Below are 356 nucleotides of genomic sequence, written 5' to 3'. Positions count from 1 at the left end.
TTTCACCTTCTTTCCCGCTCTCTGGCAGTGTTCTGTGGTCTGCTTTTGTCTCCACTTTCTGCCCCACCCGTCACTTCCTTTGCCCCCTCCTCTGGGTTTCTGACTCTTTCTGCAGCCTTTCTACTGCTACTCCTTGGCTCCTTCTTACTGCTGTCTTTCAGCCACACCCTTTATCTTCTGGTAGGAAAGATCTACATCTAGCCTTCTTGGACGAGGGCGAAAAATCTCGTAGGTCTCGTGTGCAAGTTGCAAACGTTAAAGATCCCTTGGTGGTCTAAAATCGATAAGAGTAGGCTTCGGTGGCCACCAGGGCTAAATTTAAAATTTCCGACCAACGAGCTCCTTAAAAGACTTAC

This window comes from Aplysia californica, unplaced genomic scaffold, assembly GCF_000002075.1.
Source record: "Aplysia californica isolate F4 #8 unplaced genomic scaffold, AplCal3.0 scaffold00005, whole genome shotgun sequence".
Lineage (NCBI taxonomy): Eukaryota > Metazoa > Mollusca > Gastropoda > Aplysiida > Aplysiidae > Aplysia > Aplysia californica.
Note: the sequence above shows the minus strand (reverse complement) of the source record.